Consider the following 20,585-nt stretch of genomic DNA (forward strand, 5'->3'; position numbering starts at 1 on the left):
CTCTTTGTTTTGAAAGATCTAATTCGCCATTTTCTAAACTATGAAATACATAATCATAAACCTCATGAGAGATGAGATGAGATATGACGAACGAATTTTAAACAAAGAGAAAATGGGCATAATTTAAAGCTTCACTGCGTTTGAACCATAGGGGAAATGTTCATAATTATGTCCAGTTTCTTATTTTGGACACTTTGAGGATAAAATTGGACACTAAAAACAAATTGATTAAAATGATAGATTTTTATTCTAACATTTGATAAATAATGAATTCTATCTAAATATTTGTTCTTTTTGGAAGAATTTAACACTAAATACGTTAAATTTTGAATATGATTTTAGTTGAAATTACTTTGTTGAAAATTCAGTGTGAGCAATTGCTTACGAGAAATATGACAGAACTTCGTGTTTACTTCAGTCTTATTTAGCTATGGTGAAGGACTAACAATATTTCTTCGCTTTTTTTTAAGGGATATTATTGAATATTCATTGAATATTGTGTTGATTCACCTTAGTGGTTATTTGTAAATTTGACCTGAAGTGAGATTTGCCTTGTGAGTTAGATTTTTCGTGTGAAAAATTGGATTTTTTTTCTTAGACATTCACCAGTAGTGAGGTGACACTTCTTATTTTGGACAGGTGTTTTTCTCACGAAATTTCGTGAATTTTTAGCTTTTGTGATAACTAGGTTGGAGAAACAAAGGAGCATCATCTCTACGAAAGAGATGTAGCGAGAAATGCCTTAAAAGGCTCCCGGAAAGGCTAGGGAATGAGCGAATCCGCACGTACTTGGAGTACCGAAGTCAATTCACTTTAATGAATGATATAGAAAGTTGGGCTTCTTGTGACATTCTACGTTTCCCTTACATGAACAGGAAGAGGACTTGGTAAGATTGGTTCATGAAATGAAGAACACTGGGCATCCTGTTGAGGCGCATTAGCTGTCCAAATTTACAGTCAAGTTGTCCAAATTAATACCCAAGTTGTCCAAAATAAGAGTCAAATTCACCTCTACTTATCAATTCATTTTTAAACGTATTAAGACTAATTTTAGTAAAAACAAAGACAATAAACCATTGCCAAGTTTCCAAACAACCCTTCTGAAAAGAGAGTAACGAAAAAAGTCAATTAGTATCGAAAATATCGCACTTCAAACTTGGAACATCGATGCTTAGAAGCAGACTGGTCAAAATTATGAGCCCTTACCCTAACTACATTTCATTTTGAATCCTTGCTGAAGAGAGTATTATGAATTATTTATAGAAAAATAGGGGAGACCGATTTTGGTCTTGTTGTCCTTAAAACTCCATAAAATACAGCGCACTTTCTTCCTTAAATTCTGAAAAAATCAAAAATATCGGTAGGGGAAAGCGTGCTATCTTCGGACGACTCAAGTTTCGAACAATTATTTTTTTAATGTGTTGTTTTAAATTAATTTAGCCCATTGTAATATTATATATTAATAGCTGGTCTAATGTCTCAAATTTCCAGGAAAGACCTTAAGAACACAGAAAAATTAGTTGTCCGAAGCTTGAGTCGTCCGAAGATAGCGCGCTTTCCTCTATTCTATCCAAAAATAATTTTATAGGAAAATAGATAGATAGATATTTATTCATCAGCAATGCTTATAAGGAACAACACAAGTACATTGTAATTATTAGCGGCCACCGCCGTCTTAGCGTTGATGAAATCTATGTTGGGATTGGTTTTGAATCAGTTTTATTATGTTTGTAAAACTATGTTTGAATTAGTTTAAAATCATTTGAAATTCGACACTGGCCACATCTAATCTAGATACATTTTTAATAGAATAATTTAATAATTAAGGAGAGCAGTTATATTTGATAGATATTTATTTGTTTTTATACTTAAGATATAGCTGAAGTATTATATAAAAAGATTGTTTTACGTATTTCCTACAATTTATCTAATCAAAATAGAATTTTTTTAAACAAAACATACAAATTGAATACAGTGTGATTAAATAATAAAATTAATTGAACAATATTTGACTATTTTGTCAATTGAATGGAGTTATAGACGTCAATTTATGATCAAGAAATGATGTCATCATTTGCAAAGATTTTTCTCTTCTTTGTAATCCATGCATTTTTCCCGGTTTTGTGCGCAAGAATAATTTTTTGTTGTACTTTATGTTTGTGGCAAAACTGTACAGAAAACATCCACTGAAGTGTCTCTTGGCTTAATGACTGCAATCACATTAATTACTTTATACACCATTGATGATCGTTGGAGATAGAAAATAGCAAAAATACACCGCAATAGAGAATCCGCTTTTAATTGGGGCCGCAAATTTTTACAATCAAGGAATTGGAGAGCAAGGACGCTAAAGAATTTTCAAATATAAAATTTGGAAATAAATCACAGATATTTTTATCATGCACATGAGCGTGTGGTTCGATTCTACAGAAAAAAAGAATGATCCATAAATTCTGCGATGATCGTAAATATTCTTATCCTTCTATTTAAAAGGAGACGAGATAAGGTGGAAGATTTGCAACCCAAAAGGGGGTTGGAAAATCGCGATGGAATTTCAATTAAGTTTTGACATTATTTATAGTTCCACTTGAGCCACTCTTGAAGCTATATCTCTTGTTTTTTTTCATATAGATTAGTACAGATAATTTTGCATGCATTTTAAGTGATTTTTACTGTAAATATAGTGATAATGACATCAGAATTTGCTTTTGTGTTACTCTCCGGCAAATTTTTTTCATCAAGACAAGAACCCTTAGAACCAAGTGATTTTGGACTTTTTAATATACTCCCCAAATGGACTGCCTCACCCATGGTGGGCTCCATAAATTTCCCACAGAGAACGTCCTTTTATTGTCTCCTTCGCCCTCAAAAATTTTACGATGCTCCAGTACAATTTTTTCTGTATCCATCCTACCAGTTATTAACACCCACTGTCCAGAGAAAAATTTGCAGATTCAGAGATTCTGTTTCAAGTATCTCTCAGAGCTTTTTATGTGTTTTTCTTTTGGTGCCACTTTTCTAAGCATCTTTTTTATCAAATTGCGATGCGTAAGTGAGATTAAATACAACCAAGGCTAGCATTATTAATTTCTTTGATAAAGATGTCGAGACATCTTCTTTCGTTCAACGCGTCAAAATTTTGTTCTCTCTGCCTGACAAAAGTGAAAATTGCGGAAAAAGGTTGCCCAAGAAAATGATCCTTAAAAAATGGTCAATGTGGTTGATATAGGATAAGTATAGAAGGAAATATAAACGTAACGATAAAATGTTAGTGAATTTAATGTTTTTTGCCTCCCAATTGCATTTGAGGAGATAAATTCCCCAAAGCATTCTAATGCCATTTGTAAAGCCCATCTTTGAAGAAAAGGGATCAGAAAGTGGGGAGAATGTCCCATCGGAAGATGCTACCATTCGATGTTTTATGACTTATTTACGATCTGGCCGCAATTGCGATCCAACATCTTCGCATCCATTCGATTTTCCAAAAGTGTAACGTCCTAGAGAAGTCTCCCAGTGCCCCTGCAAAAAACAATGTATTGAAAAAATTCGCACTGTTGTGCAAATTTTATTGGCATCACACAAATTATATTCCACAAACAAAATGACTCTCTCATTCATTTGACTTGTCTCGAAATGACTTAAAAGAATTTATGTACTTGAAGTGATTTAAATCATAAATTTCTTTCTCTTGTTTTTATTTAAGCTGCACACTCCTTTTTCAACTCATTTCAAATGTCTGTGGCTTTGAGGGAGCACAGAAAAAAAACCGCTGAACTAAAACATGCAAAAGCACGTTTTTAATTATATTTTCCATCTCTGAACTAAAGTGATTTATGACACATAATTATGTGGCATGCACCAAGGTTGAAAAGTCTTGTTTGAAAACTTTAATGATATCTTTCTGTCTACAAATAAATTGCTATATAGTGAGCTTTTTTCTGTTTCAATGGAAAGACGGAAATTTATTGAGATGAGATTGAAAGTTTAGGTTAAATTAAGGTGATAATGCCTGTCGACAGGAGATGCTATTTTTCTTAGAATTTTGTTACATTTTGCTAGTTTTATTCGAATTTAATAAGATGTTTAACTTTATAAGTACATTCAAGAAGTCATTTCGTTACATTCATCTTTTTAATTTTTCCTAATAAAGACTGCAATATGTTTAATCAGTGTTTAAATTTTTAAAATCGTATGAGAGTCATGGAAAAGAGAAACTTAAGATATCAATAACTATTTTGTCATCTTAGAAAATGATTTCTTATCACTTTTTTACTGATCAAAAAGCTATTTAAATACAATGGTTGTCTTTCTAACCATATAATACTTTGACTGTTTGACGTATAAATAGTCACCAAAAATTGACTCTCAGTTCGGTAAATTTCAAATTGTGGATCAGTCAGTTGTTTTAAGTACTGCAAAACGGAACTGTAGTTTAGTAAAATTTTTATTACCGCATGAAAATTGTTTATTCGGACAGACAATTACAAAAATTTCTTTTATTACGACTCTCCACATTTTACATGGACTAAATGAATTGAATTTCGAGTAATTTTGCAGTAAAGGACTATTAAAAATTTTTAATAGAATCTATCACTCACAATTATTTCAGTGAGATGTGAGATTGCACTAATTTTCATATTGTGCTAATTATTTATATCAATTAAAAATCATCTCTTTTTTTATATCTCATAAAATTAAATGCAATAATGGTAAAAAAAATTGGCCAAAAAATTAGTGATAATTCTTCATTTGTTCACTAAGGCTGTTTTATTTTCCTTTTTGTGTTAATATTAATAAGAGTTTTATTTGTATGTAATAATATGAACTTCAGACCTATAAACTTTATAGCCTAATTTATCTAATTCCTTATCTCGTAAGATTTTTTTTGAGCTTCTAAGTTACCTTTTTTGAGTAGTTACAAAACTTGAGTCACTTAGACAAAACTTATATGGGGTTTCAGACTAGATGTTTAGCTCAATTCCCGAATATCTTGAAATCCTAAGCAACAAACAATTTCTTGTGGTTTTTCAAAATCTAATCGATTATTATTTGCCCTTGATATAAATATTTTAAATTTTTCTCAATAATCTTGCCGATGAGAAATGAGAGAAGTTAAACCATATATGTTTAAATCCTGACGCTTGAAACATGTATAAAACTTATCGATATTTCATTTTTCTTAAAATCTAGACTACAACGAGACCACTATAAAAAAATTGTCGTCAATAGTTTTATCAATTTAATAATTTTTAACATATTTACATCTCCTTGTCGCCTTGTTTAGTGACTCCATCTGCCCTAATATTTTAGCATTATTGACGAGAGTGTTGATTATGAAATGAAAATTCATAATTAATGTTCATTTTTTTTATTTAAGTTATACTACACTTCCTAATCTACCATCTACTATTTTCCAAATCTGTGCTTCTAAAAAGGAAAAGATGCAAAAATCACCCAGTCATTTCTTCCTCGTCGTCTCCCCTTTTTTGTGACCCGTGTGAGATATATTTCCCATATTTTTGGGGTAGCCGGAGTGAGAGAGAGACGGGAGAAAGAACATTGAAACACGAAGGGTGGAAAAGTGCCCTCGAAAAAGAGAGGCCTAGACCGAACAGCCTAATAACAATATAGACGTCGAACAATCCCCACTGTCGAGCGGCAATTGCAAATTTCGTTAAGCATAACGAGTTGTTCGTCGGCGTTAAATCCCATCTACAACCCCTCAAGAGAGCTGCTCTTGTCAACTCTATATATGTGACACAATGTCAAAAATATTTCCCCAAAATTGACACAGAGTGTCTGAAAACTTTTCTCGGCACACTTTCGGCAGCATGAGATTTTGAAAGCTCAGAGTGTGATTTAATATGAGAGCTTTCCGGTTTTCAATGGGTTCAAATCGGGAGGGAATTATAATTAAAGAAATTCATCCTCGGTTAGAGGATTTTTTATCGTGAAGAGGACGGAGGGTGGACTAAAGTGTCGTTGCATAAAACAGCTAAAGGGTATTGATCGTGTTTTATATCCCCCAAAAATTTCGCGCATGGACAATATGCGCAATTTTACAGGGTTGTATTTCGATTCATACAACTTCCATTTCCTCCTGTGGAAATTAAATCATGAGAACCGCTCCATCAGATTCCGAAATGTCGCCTTTCCCATCGACTATGTGGTTCTCCAACCAGCCAAAAGCACCATAAATTCTCGATGGACTGACAGAGGAAAAAGAGGGCTGACATAGAAGAACCCGATATCGCGCTTCAACAATAATTTTCAACTTGAGCACAATGTAATGGGAGACAACCCCTTTTTCGGGATGGGGTGAAGTCACATTCTAAATATATTAAATTTGTGTATACAAACCAACATTTGCGATAAACGACCCCCGGAGGCCGTCATTGGTCAGCAACAAGAGAAAATACCAAAATCAGGGTGATTCGGTGTCCGTTGCGGCCACTCTGAATTACTCTGGAATGGGGACAATTTGACTGTTTAGTTTGCATACAGACTGAAATATGAATTTTCTATTGATTTTCCCACACTTTTGGGAATTTTGGAAAAGGGCCAAAGTCAGTAGTTTTTCTGGAAGTTTTAAAACGAATTTAAAGGAATGTCTCTGTAGTCTGTTATTTTCGAAAAAAAGGCAAAAGATAATAAAAATTTTCTTAGCTATTTGTTTTAATATTTTTAATACATATATTTTCCCTATAATTTTTTTCAAATTAATTTTCCTGTTATTTTGTCTCACATCATTTATGATACATAGTCGCATTGCAAATAATACGATAAATTGTTAGTTGCTCCTACATAAAAAAAAATGCACTTGATACTTTAGTTAGTTCTCCATTCTTCTGGCGATAATTTATAGTTTGAGTGGCACGCATCATCTGTGGCCTTCCAACAAATGTGCAATTTAAATCAATTCTACCATTGCCCATCCTACGCACTTGTAGATACCCCACACCACCCCCTTAATCTTACTGTCCACACAAAGTCGCGCAAGGATTTCTCTCCAGCCGTTGCCAAGTCATAAATTGGTCTTAACATTGTCAATATGGATACCTTTTGGCAGTAAAAAGGCACTTTCTCGACATTCAATTCAATTAACTAATTTATAAAGATTCCAAACGTGCACAACCATCTCTTTGGTTTGCTTGATTCTTAATGTAATTGTGTTTCGTTTCCACCCACTAATGGAATTAGTTTCACTCTTGTTTTAGCCCAACTGCACTGACGGAGGTCAAATTGAAGATAGTCTATCTCCAATTCCAGCGACTTGTAATTTTCATCCTCAATTGGCAAACTTTTTGCTCTCGTGGTGAGTCCTCCTGGGGTATCTAAGTAAGGGATTTATCCAATATATAGACATATGGATTTTCTTCCCTTTGTACAATGAGCCTAAAAAATTGCTCAGAATACAAGGAATTGATCAGTGTGAGTGAGAAAATGGTGGAAGATGGTGTGAAATGGTGAATTAGTATTCAATGATGCACTCTGAGATGCTGTGACATTGATAATAATCGAAACAGTTCCCTCAATTTTGTCCCTATCACACGCACAGCACAACGAGATGATATTTATCACAAGTTTATGTATTTTCTTATTCGTTTCCACAACATTTCAGGATTTTTTATAATTTTGCACATTCACCAGGCGGCCCCATCAAGCATATGCATTATAGAGTTTTTCCATGTAAATCATACACCTCACCTCAATCTACTTGATTGATTTACCAGTGATTTATAGCAAATATCTGGAAAAATTCTAACAAATCACCAGCATTAATATTCATGGAGGAACAAGCTCCATTCTTTGTGGTGGCATTTTAAGCATATTCTTATGTGGAGTCTTTTGGGAGTGAGAGAGAGAGTGAAGAAAAAATCCATACAAATTTTCAATTTATATGCTTGCAGAGACGAAAAAATAAGAATTTTCAGTCATATAAATTCTCAGTAGAGTTCTTCGTCTTCTGTTTTTTTTTTGTCCCTCCAATTCCGATGCCAATAAATAAATGTTTCATACATTATGAGTTGTCTTATGTCTCTTATTCGGTCTCGAGAGTCAAACAAATCTCTGGTGAAGGAATGATATCCCCAACAGAAATTCTGTGTCGGCATTTTTAATTTTCAAGTTCATAATACCTCTCCAAAAATGTAAATCTTTCGTCCATTTATTTATTTGTTGATATAGAATATCAAAATAATTTTTCTATACACGTTGTAATGTTTAGGTGAAAGGGAAAAAGGATTGTTTTTACATTTCTGTGTGTGTTTAATTTTGTGGAATGAGTTACAAAGTATTTTGAAGGAGAAGAAAATCACGAATAAATGATGTTTAATTGATTCATTATTTATGTTTACGTACTGGATGATTTATCACCAAGTTCGATGAGAAGGAAATAAGCTCAAGCGATTCGAACTTTCAGATAAATCATTTTTCTTCTCTCGTACGCAGAGATTTACATTCCAAAACTTTTCTCGTTTATACTTGTATAGAATAAGCGGGTATTTTGACGCATAATTCTTCCATTTGAAGTGCGATAAAATTTTCCATACATGAGGTGATGTTTGCAAAATCTGTATGGAAAAACTAATTTACCAACCAGTTTCCACCAGGCTGCAATGAGGCCACAAACGCACGGATGCATTTTATTCTCAAATCAGGAGCACCAATCTCGATGATTTTTTCTCCTTGGCTGAATTTTGCTACAAAATTTATCGTATCCACACCACACAGCGATTTCTTTCTCTTACAGATCCGTTGGCATTAGTCACTGTCGATTTGCATCTCAGAATATTCAGTCTGGGCGAATTATTTTGCAGTGACACCATTTTTTCTTCTCCACAAGACATCTTCTGAGACTTTAAGATAAATTCTTCCTTTTGCCCAGAAACCTGTTTCTTTAGGGGATTTCTCGACAGAGATAAATTCACACGAAAAGCCACCATCAAAATGGTCAATTCAATCTCTTTGATTGCCTTTTCTTTGAAGTCACTCAGTATCTTACAGCAAATTACGTGATTTTATTTTGTGCAAGGCATTTTCTGTATTTCTATGCGAGCTGGTGTGATAAAAGTGAATGTTCTCAAAGTGAATTCTAAGAAGATGCTGATATAGTCAAAAAAAAATTTTTCAGTCGTCATTATTACTTACGCATATTTGCAATTAGATTGTTGTGTGATTTTTAACAAGATTTTTGTTTTTTATTTGTTTTCGATCATCCAAATATAAAACTTTTACGATATCATAATCAATAACACATTTCTATGGTATTTGTTATTAATAAGTTGTGAGCTCTGTGTATAGTGTTAGGTTATCACAGTCAATTAAAATATAGACGATTATTTAATTTAAAAAAAAATTGCACAAAAAATATTATTTCGTAATACTTATGCATTTTATAGTGTTTAACTCTTTTCGGACCGCAGCATATGCTGCAAGCCAATTTCACCATTTTTTAATCAAAAATATCTAAGTTCAGGAATTAATTGAGGTCCTACAAAAAATATCTTACATTTGGACATCCTTATAGTTTGTAATCATCCACAAGAATCCGGTTTTTATCAGTTCGGAATATAATTAAAAAAAAATTGTTTTTCATAAAATATTCATATGCTTCTTTGGGTACTTAGAGTCCCAAAAGAGACGAAAGAGTTAAGTTTATAGTTCGCATTTTGTCACTAGAAGAATAATCAATGAACAGAATACTTTATTGTATTTTAAACAAATCATACTTTTAATGATTCAGTGACAGTCAATACACAATTGCAGTCACCTTTTTTATCTAATTAAGTTCATCCCAGCAATTCACTAATTTCATGTATGATACATTTTTTGACAATGTGCCCCCTGAATACAATAGAGGGTGGAAATTATAAGAGGATAAAATATTATTTTACCTCCCCCATTTAAATTAAAATCAAATTAGACCAATAAGGGGGTTGAAATAACGACAAAATGTTGCCGATTTGCATACAAATTTGAGGTCGTAAACAGCACGCGGTGGTTGTCGAATTTGTCTCTCTTTCTCGCTAACTTTTTCGACAACCCTCAGTGGGCTTCTTTCTGCCTTTTTGGCATCTACAAAAGAGGGGCCTAATCTAAATATTTGAATAATTTTTCGAAAGTCTTTTGGCGTGAGGGGTGTTCTGGTGAAAGAACTTCCTTGACGACACAACCATTGAAGCGTGAGGAGAAATTTATAAGGAATAAAAAATATTCGAGATAGTAGAAAATTCCTTGTATCTTTTGCTGAATCTCCAATATTTGCTCATTTTTCAAATCATGCTACTGTCGAACAGATATACTCGAAATGTGCTTCGCATATTGATAAATTCTCTAGAATCATTGGCCTTTTCATCCCTCTGGTGTTCTTCCTGCCACATATATGCCCCTACCTCCCCTATTTGCTACAAAAGATGGGTATGGAAGCTAGAGAGAAAAAAAGCGTACTATTCAGTGTTATTACACATATTATGATATTTTTGTACTCCTCCACGGTGGTATAGCAAATAAATACTCTCTCTTCTGGGCTCTCTGGCTTCTTGTGCAGTTCACCGGATTCTCAGTGGGTGCAAAACACCAACCCCTTAATTATGTATTCCGAAAGGGTAACATTTTGCGAACGCCAACTGAATTTATAAAGCTTGATTAACAACGGACTAAAATATTGTTATTAGTCTCAGGCGCAATTCTCGTCTGCCAAAGCTCCACTTGCCACCCTCTTTGTGTTGTGTTTCCCCGAATTTCACTGTAGGGAACCTTGATCCTCTCAGGACCTCGGAAGTTGCTCTCTTATCGAGATGTTCAGCTAGTTTATTTTAATTTCTTCTGAATAGATTTTAATATAATATTTTTAATTAGTGAACATAAAAAACTAAATAGTAAATGATATAAAAAAGTTGCCACCTAATAAACCACAAAAAATGTTCAAACAGCAGTTAAAAACAGTTTGTCCTCAAAATAGATTTACAAGAGATAGTGGAGTACCTTAAGACACTTTATTGTGTTTTAAATTATCTTTTGTATTTTTTTATACCTAAAATTATTTCAGACGCGTTATTAATAAGGCATAAGGGAGACTGGGGCAGAATTAGCCACTTACAGAATTAGATATGATGTTATAATTTGTCTTATGGACTCTAGACGATGCAAGCAATTTACGTAAAAGTCGCTTTTTTAAGGAAATTGCCTGCGGTGTTGTAGGTAAAAACCTCAAAATTCTGTCAAAATCGCAATTTTTGACAAAAATTTCTGTCAATGTGTAGAGACTTTTAGAAAGAATATTGTGGAAGTTACTATTTAATTGAAGTAAACACTTCACTTCCTATTATTTGACATATTTATTAGCCTGATACAATTTTTTCCCCAAATTATAGGTAATGGATAATTTCAATTCCTGTCTAATTCTGTTCCGGTGTCCCTTATTAATATTAAAAATATTTGTTAATCAAAAAACTTTGAGGTAACTTTTTGTAGATATACTTGTTCAGAACTAAAATTACATCAATTTTACTCTTTAAAAAAAAATATTCCAAAATTCCTGAAATATTCTCGACTATGAATATAAAATGAATAAAATTAAATAAATGTGTAATGATGTTTATTGAAATTTGGTAAAGATATCCAATAATCGCCATTACAAATATTTTTTGAGGTGAATTAAAAAGGTCTAAAAAATAATAAATTCAATTATATTTGACTTTTATATTTGGTCACTTACAGGCTATAAGGTTTATTTATTGGTCCACAAATATTTATTTTATCTCATTACATGTAATACACTATTTTTTTTTGAACCGGATGAGATTCGATCTCACAACCGCAAGAGAATGATATCTCCACCGTCTCCACCCAAGAACAGTGCTTTTACTATTTACACCATGATAAAGTCCTCAGTAAAAAATACAATTTAATGCAAGAAATAGCCTCCTTACTCTTTAATACTTTATTGTATGTCTTTATGATTTAACGTTTTAAGGACGAGAGGGTCAAAAATTGGAGGTCAGAAAAAATCACCTTTTTTTCTAACTTCATATAGAGAAAAATATAACATTAGAAGGTGATAGGAAAAAAATGATATGCCGGTGTCCCCATTGTTCTTAAAGTGTTAAGACTAAAATTCAATAGTTTTTTTTTTAGAATTCAGTGCTAATTATTGCTTTACAAAAAGGGAATAAAAATTTTATTCCATTGTTCTTTTAATTTATTGTCATTGTATTCATTATCTGATTTATTAAGTACTTTAGTTCAATATTTATTGACTGTATTAAGAATTCGTGGGCGCCAATTGACTTATTAAGATATTATTTATTAAGAAATGATTTTGGTAACTACTGAAATATTTGTTGAAAAAATAGAGGTGTTTTGCTTGAAACCCTTTAATTTTTTTTAAATAGCAAAATATTTACGCCAAACTTTCATTGAATCCGTTAAGTATTATTTGTGGCAGAGGATGTGCAAAAGGGATGGCAATGTGCTATTTCTGGGGTGGCGAAATTACAATCATTAATCAGTGGGATTTAGCATGTTGACACTCGCTTAAGCCTCCCCTATTAGTGTTAGATTCTCAATCCCACGAGCATCTTATCAACCCTCTTGGATCAAATTTCCTAACCCCTGGCAACTTTTCCCCTTATATGGGATACAAATCTAAGGCATTGGCCCTCAGAGAGAGCCAAGAAACATTTTGGAATCTCTGAAGCATAAAATGTATGCAGAAAACAAATAATTTTTCATCGATTTGTGGGTGCACAAGAAACGTGATATTTAAATTGTAATAAGAGTTAGTTATGGAGATGTGACAAAATATTATATTTTTCTATTGTTATACCAATATTCCGTCCCAATAACTCTTCCTCTTTCATTCGTCTATACCGTGCAATTATTTACAATTTAAGCTGGTATTGTTTGTGATCTTCTTCGATTTCAGATATTCAAAGCATTGTTCTTGTGATTGTTCTAGCAAATAATAATATGTTTGTATAAATTTCTGGCTGAAGAAACATTCTTCTCGTGTTTCCCTTTGAGTTTCAAAACTGACGGAAGTGAGATGGTGTCTCTGTCTGGGATGAGAATATAATCAATTTTTCACACAAGGTGTACATATGAACTCACATGAGAACTTCAGGTTAATTGTTATGCAAAAGTGGTGGGGAAATTTTCATTTTTCACAACCATATCCTCTTCCAAAATTTGCATGCTCCAATATAAACTGCAGTGTCAGAGAGTTTTAGGTGTTGGGAAAACTGTACCATGCAACTTGCTGGGAAATCCAGTACATTTCATTGAAATGCACATGAGAATTTTCCTGCAACATTTTGCACTCCATTTTCACAGAAAGGATGGGAGATTTTCCTAAAATTGAATCACTGAGGGTGTGTCCTTTTCTCTTTAAATTTTCACCACGATTTCTTCTCAAATTCTGAGGCAGTTTGTGTGTGTGTGTGTGTGTTTTGGAGGAAAATTCATCCCCAAAATTATTCTCGAAGAGAAGGGTATGATATTTTCCAAAGTGCAGAGGGTGGGAATTTACGAGGCGTCTAATAAAGAAATAATTGAAGAAAAGGAAACAAAAGGCAATAACATGTGCAATACAAAATGGTATATTGGTTGAATGGGCAAATGTGTTATTGTAAGTGATATTGTAATTCAAAGGCGTCTCAATATTGGATTCCATAGAGTTCTTAGAATAGGGTGTGGGTTTTCTTTTATTAATAACTCCCACATAGCAGTTGCAAACCCCCAAAGCCAAAAATGTCTTCATGGGGCACCCTAGCATCTCCGAGACGCCATCATTATCACCCTTCTTCGAGGCAGATAAATTTCCTTCTTAGGGTGTCCTTACACCCACTCCCTTGGCTTTTCCAACCCCTTTAATTGCCCGGATTACGGGCACAGCGTGCATGGCAAAAAGTGGTGTAATTTATTGGATTAATTTCGATGTTTTCAAATTGTAATTCCTCCGCACCACTGGGCGTACCATTCTTTTTTTCCACACCGTCAACCATTCAACATTCGCGTGGTTCCCTTGGAAAATTGCATGGTGAGTGTTTCTTGCGGGAAAAATTCGATTTTTCGCTGCAGTGGAGCATTCAAATCCAGTGAATGGATGGAGTGGGAATGAGTCATTACAACAAAAAGTTGGGATGGTGTATTTCATTGAGAATGAACTTATTAAGATTTAGATTTTAAATCTGAGCTGAAAATATATTTTAGAAGAAAATTTAAAACTATTTCAATAAATGTGTAACATGTTCAGAAAACTCTTTGTTTAACCCTTAATTGCACTATTCAAGCTATTGCTTTGCGATTGTTTTTTTTTAACGATATTGCTAGGCCTCCTAAATATACCGGTAATCCTCGAAATTAAAGAGGTGTGATTATGAAGGAATCACACCTAATACAGATATAAAATTACCGGATTTGAATTATCGAATTCCCTGTAAAAATTGATATTCAAGCATTTGAATATTTGAAGATACACATATTTCATAAGAACTTTAATTAATTCATTCATTGATTTTCAACCGCTTATCCCTATTGGGGTCGCGGGCCCATGACATCCAAATTAGCAGCCCACGCTTGTCGATCCTCCGCCACTTCAGGAAGATGTTCGGGTTCGATCCCAAGGCGTTCCAAGGCAAGATTCTGAATTTGATTCAGCCACCTCGTCCTAGGTCTGCCTCGAGGTCAACGCCTTCTCACAATGGTTTGCATAGCTTTTCTGTGGAATCTTTTTCTATCCATGCGTTGAACATGTCCATACCATCGAAGTTGTGATCTCTCAACCCGAAGAAGCAGCTCCTCGTCTCTTAGTTCCTCACGAACGGCTACATTTTCGATTTCGACGAGTGATTCCCTTAACCGCCCGAGGGTACTTCATCTCGGCAGCTTGTACTCGCGATCTTATACTTTCGGTGTTTACCCAAATCTCATGACCATAGGTGAGAATAAGAATAAACACAGCTTTGAAAACCGATAACTTAGCCGAACGGCTGAGCTCGGCCTTCCTCACCACGCTTCCGCCAAGCTCCCTCATTACTGCAGAAGCTTGACCGATTCGCGACGATAGTTCGGTGTGAAACCTACCATCACTCGTGAATAACACCCCGAGATACTTGAACTTCTCCACCTTTGTCAATGCTTTTCTATTAACATGTATGGTGCATTTCGCAGGCCGTCGAGAAATCACCATTATCTCCGACATTGTACGCACCACATCGTTTCCAAATCTCGCAACCCCGAGAGTAAGCGAGTGCAGTGAATAATGCAATTGGCTAAAGGTCGTGTAGCAAGTCAAGCAGAGCATGTGGCCTCTAATAGCTCAGTTGGTAGATCACTTATCTAGTTAACGAGAGGTCTCCAGTTCGATTCTGGGTGGAGACAGGAATTTTTCCTATCTCCACTGAGAAAAAAACTGGATGATTTGAGTGTCATTTGTTCTGATTGACGATTTCTCTGTACATAAATACAATTAACATTGAACTAAAGTTCGTAAAAATTCGCATAAAGGTTTTATTTATTTAAAAGTGCTATAGTGTCCTCGGTCATAGTCTTATAAACATCTTTTGAAAGTTTTAACTCATTTTGACTCTTCGTTTTGTTGCTATTCCCAGTTTTGTGTGACAGGTCAGAGAAAAAGCAACAAAAAATATTTGTGCGAAAAAACTAATTTCCAATTTCCATAAAAATACCGATTTAAAGTTATCTGACTAAAATAAATTTATTTTTTACTGAAAGATATGTCATTCTACTTTGTATATTTTATTTAAAAGATTTGAAAAAACTAAAAATGTGAATTTTAGAAGCAAAAGAAGTTTCAAAAAAATTTTATATTTTCTCACCTAGCGCCTAAACTAAAAGAGATAATGAAGAATGGACGGTTTTTTCGACTTTATTGGATCATAATTATCCTAGAAACATTATTTTAGAACTTTTTTCTCGCATATTAAAGAAAACACTGTTAGAGGGTTAAAAGTCTTACTTAAACTAAATTGGGGATTTCAGTAGTACAGTAGGCAAAACCGTTGGCCCTTGAGCGGATAAGATCTTTGACTCGACTCTCATCGTTGTGAGTTCGAAGCTCGCCTGGTAAAGAGATCTGAATCTGATTTAGACAATTTTCATATGCTTAATTATTATTAATCGTGTCGAGTCATTTTATTTTGTATTATAATAATCATTACAACGTACTCATATTGCAAGAATCTGTTGACCGTAGATCGCCTATCAGGAACGCTTTCCCCGTGATGAATGCTTCTTCCGTGCTCCTGAAGTTTTTTGGGCAGAGGCAGTGCATTTTATTACGTTCTATCACATGTGAAAATGTCTTTTTCTGACATTCTATTGCTTTGCACCATGTGAGACTCGAACTCACAACTTTAACTGTACAACGTTCTTTCATTGCACCACTGAGATTACCAATAATAACGTAATATAATGCATCGCCTGCGCCCGTCAACTCCAGGAACATGAAAGAAGCATACACAACACGGGCAGGTCCTCCTGGGCGGATCACAATGTACTTCGCGAATTCTTCCAGTACGAGATGTAACATTGTAAAAATAATTACCTTGTAATTTTAATATCTCGATACGATTAATCAGAATTCATTCATTTATTCATTTTCAACCGCTTATCCCTATTTTGGGGTCGCGGGCAAAAGATATTCCATGTAGCCATTTTCAAATGCCATTGTAGTCGTGGTAGGTCTGCCAAACTTGATGTCACTCCAGAGCCTCTTCCGTTACTCTGGTGCCCTCCGACCCTGGGACCAGCGATTGAAACAACAGCTTGTCCATTGTCTCACGTAGGTAATTTCCGGTGCAATCCGTCCGTAATCCGAGGCTCTTTTTTGTATTTTTTTGCGGCCAGGTTACTGAAACAACAGGGTGCAAGCCTGATGCACAGGCCTCCTTACCCAGGAGACACGGGTTTTGGGTTGGTCCGCGGTTTAGTATTCACTAAGGACTTCTCGTAGACGCAAAGATGCCGATACGTGCCTATAGCTATTTCCAAACAAACTTTAGCTAGTTCAAGAACCAACCATAGCCATTCCCTATCCGCCACCTGGGACGCGCCCGATGGGTACCTCAACTACACGGGATAATAAGAATTTAAACTAAATTAATTTTTGCAAGGATAACTGCAATTTTTTTTCACTCAGTGTCTTAACTTTGTTTCCAAATTATCTTTCGAATTTTATTTTAAGCCTTCCATGTCTCCAATCTCGAAAAACAATTAATTTACTGGTTAATTTTCGAATAAAAAACCTAAAGCTTTTCTTCAGCTGTTTATCTACCCCTGAAAATCCGTCAATGAGCCTTCCGTGACTGATGTCAATAAATTTGCCGAGTTCGCGAACAACCATTGAGTTTTGTATGGGAAACAATCGAGTCCAAACGTCACAGCATTAACTTACGATTTATGTATTTCTTTCAATCATAATCTTAATGAAAATTCACGCATCGCCAGACCAAAAGTCCTTCCGTCTCTGTCTGCCAAGTTTTTTTTTGGCGGGATTCATGAATATAATTTCTGACTCGTCCACAGATCAGCACGAAAAAAAAAAGAATGATTGGGATGTATAAAGCACTATGAAGAGTGTGTGGATTAAAAGAATCCTCTCGTTCATGGTGTATTTGGCATAATAATTTTCACCGAAGACGAAAATTCATCTGAATGATGTTTATATTTGATTTTTGAATTGTTTTTATGATTTTTATAGGCTCTAGTATAACATTATCATGATTTTTATTGCATATTTACGTTTATTTTTATGTTTATTGTCGACTTTTGTATTAGTCTATAAGCCATTTAGTATGGCGTAATGTTTTCATTGATGAACAAACATTTTTTCTCACTCTCTCTCATCGACACTTGGGCACACAATGTTTTTTTCTTTAACAACCGTCTTTTTCATCTATCTTCGTGTCTTGGCTTTAGCTCAATTAACGACCTCATCGTGTGCCTCTTTGGACCATGTTTTGGGGCCCCATTTGACGATTTACGAGGCTGCTCTTCGCCTTTAAACCTATTCACTTTTGGAATTTGCAATATTGTTTGGTACACCTTCCCATGTCTCCTGCCAAAGGAGGGGCCATCCAAAATGTGAATTAATGGGTGAAAAGGAGCTTCTTGCAGCACATAAATTTAACCTAGAAGAGTCTCCCAAACCGACGGCTCTGAGAATGGTTGCTTAGCAACTGATAGCGCCATATTTGAAAGTCAATGCTGCTGAACTCGGCGGCTGAACTCTCGAGACGAGGATGATGATGGCCACGAGTTGACATGAGATTCCACCATCGATCCGCGACACAATAAATTTCCATTCTCAATTGATTTGCCCGGCATTCCACCAGTCTATGCCTTCCTCTCGTATTTCATGGTCATAGGTTTCAGTAAGAGGTCACAGTAATCCCTTTGACTGGAAAGCAATTGTAAGATTAATTCGTTGGCAAGTCTTATGGAGATAAAAGTAAAATATTAAATGCACAAAAAATATCCATAATTAAATACCTTATCTATAACCTTCAACAGCCAACTTTTTAATTTGCAAAAAGTAATGAGATATTGTTTACTATACCATTTATGGTTCAATAAACTTAAAACCACTATTCAATATTCATTATGTTTTTAAATTTAGGTAGGTGCTAGGTTAGAAAATATTAAAATTTCTTGATTTTTTTTTTTTAAATTTATTTAATATAATATACAAAGCAGAATAAAGTACCATATCTATTACACTAAATTATCCGACTAAAATAAATTTATTTTAGTCAGATTGCTTTAAATATGTATTTGTTGTTAATTTTGTAAATGGTAAATTTTGCACAAAATATTTTTGTTGCTTTTACTTTATAAAATTCCCCACAGAACTGACAACAGCAACGAAACGAAAAGTCTAAATCAGTTCAAACCTGAGAAAAAATGTCAGTAAGACTATGACTAAGGGTACTAAAACAATTTTAAATGAATGAAACATTTATTGTCGCTGTAAATGTTATTTTTATGAAGTTACCGCTAAGGGACGATTTGTAGTTAGAGGGTTAATCCAAATTTATTTTTATTGATGGCCAATTTATGTAAGTAAAAATTTTGATCTCACAATTATTAAAAATATCCATTTTTATCTTTACTGCTCGAACTAAAAGAGAGAGTAGTATATACAAACCTTTTTTTTTAAACTTTGTCATAGTTCTGAATGGTTAGAGATACCAATTCTCAGTCTTTCGTCAAACACTATTAAAAAAAAACACTATTTCCAGAGGTTTGCTACTTTATTTTCTTATCCTCCTACGCTACTCCTCCATGAGTAATGTGGTTTACCGTAAGAAGTTTTACAAAGGAGTCTCCGAAAATAAGCTCCCATAAGCACAATTTTACAATTTTTTTTATAATGAGTTTTGAAAATATACTTGAAATATTCTTCTCATATATGCTTTAACAACTTGGCTGAAGGCAATGTTTTATTTTATATTACGAAATTTAGTGCAAATTTTGTTCTTTTTTTGGTCTTCGAAAACCATCTAACGCCTTATACTGAATTTGCAATTTCAGTACATTTAGTTTCAGTGACTTAAGTGTAAGTCATTCGGTTTTTAAATCTTTTATTTTAGTGAAAGAAAATGAAGACGCATGGGATGAAAAGATTGCATACTTACGTGATGTTCTTCATAATCACACCTATTTAAAATTCTGTTGCTCTACTACTTTACGTCTCAGTAAATACCTTTGCTAAAACAAATTTGAATAATTGGCCTATTAAAATTAATAGTTTCAGTTTTTTTTCAAGTCAAACACCGTGAATAATTGCTGAAAATCTATTTAATTCGTCATCAAAATTCCATGTCTCTCACCTTTTTATGTTTCCCTCATTCTCTCACAATAAAAACAACCCATTTGTAGTCAATAAAAGCTTAAAGTCGTAAAAAGCTATTAAACTCCTCATTAAACACACATAGTAGTGAAATGAGGAATTAATCCACTGGCGATGGTATGAAAATATGACATAGTTTACAGTACTTATACTCCCCTTGTGAGAAATAAATCAGTATTTCCCTCCTCTTTCTCTTTTTCTCTCTCACTTTATAGAATAATCGAATATCCATCGAATAACTATCTTCGTGTGGAGAATCTTAATCCTTTAAAAATTCTTTCATGAACACACCTCAAAATCTGTCCAATTTCTAAAGTGTCACCGGAAAATCTCTGACTGTGTTTCCTGATAAGAAATTCCATTAAAGAAAGACAAATCAGGTGTTGAAACTTGTTAGATGGACTTTCGTAGTACTTGAGAGTTCAAAAAGGAAAATTAAGCGTATTTCAAATGGGATACGGTGAGTCTTTTGAAGAATAAATCCTGTATATTGGGGAAACGTGTCTCGAAATGGCTTCAAATGAACAATTTGTGATTTATTGATTGTTGCAAGTTGCTTGTTTTCTTTTAATTAACACATGCGAGATGTTGAAGAAATTGGAGGAGATTATTTGGGGATTTTTCATGTGTTTATTGTGTTGAAGTTTATGTGTTAAAGCAACTTGGGAGGAATAACACTTCTTCACAAAAACATCAGTGTCGAATTTAA

General features: G+C 34.0%; 1 protein-coding gene across 7 annotated transcripts in view; it reads left to right on the forward strand.

Moving 5' to 3' along the window:
• Window positions 1-20,585, forward strand: part of LOC129799803 (homeobox protein abdominal-A-like) — a 167,212-nt gene that overhangs the window by 139,115 nt on the left and 7,512 nt on the right. The window lies entirely within an intron of this gene.

This window comes from Phlebotomus papatasi, chromosome 1 (genome assembly GCF_024763615.1).
Source record: "Phlebotomus papatasi isolate M1 chromosome 1, Ppap_2.1, whole genome shotgun sequence".
Classification (NCBI taxonomy): domain Eukaryota; kingdom Metazoa; phylum Arthropoda; class Insecta; order Diptera; family Psychodidae; genus Phlebotomus; species Phlebotomus papatasi.